The following is a 328-nucleotide window of genomic DNA, read 5'->3' on the forward strand; positions in this document are numbered from 1 at the left end:
ATGTTCTATTTTTTTCACCTTGTTTATTGTTACCAAATTCTGTGTTTTAATATGTCTAATTATTTGAATGCATAAAAACATTTTTCATAAAAAAGCTTTTATTTATAGCCTTATGAAATGTTTTTTTTTTTTTCCTTTAGAAATTCTGTGTTGTGTATTTACATTTTTCTGGTTATCGAACGAAGTCATAACACATTAATTTAATTTATCTTTTAATTAATGAAAATTAAACAAATTTTATTTTTTGCCAAACAGGGGATTTACAATTAAAATTAAAACATGGAAGAAATATTGTGATTATTCCTTAATAATTTTAGTAGTAGCAGAT

This window comes from Sinocyclocheilus rhinocerous, unplaced genomic scaffold (assembly GCF_001515625.1).
Source record: "Sinocyclocheilus rhinocerous isolate Xijiao unplaced genomic scaffold, SAMN03320098_v1.1 scaffold25, whole genome shotgun sequence".
Taxonomy (NCBI): Eukaryota; Metazoa; Chordata; class Actinopteri; order Cypriniformes; family Cyprinidae; genus Sinocyclocheilus; species Sinocyclocheilus rhinocerous.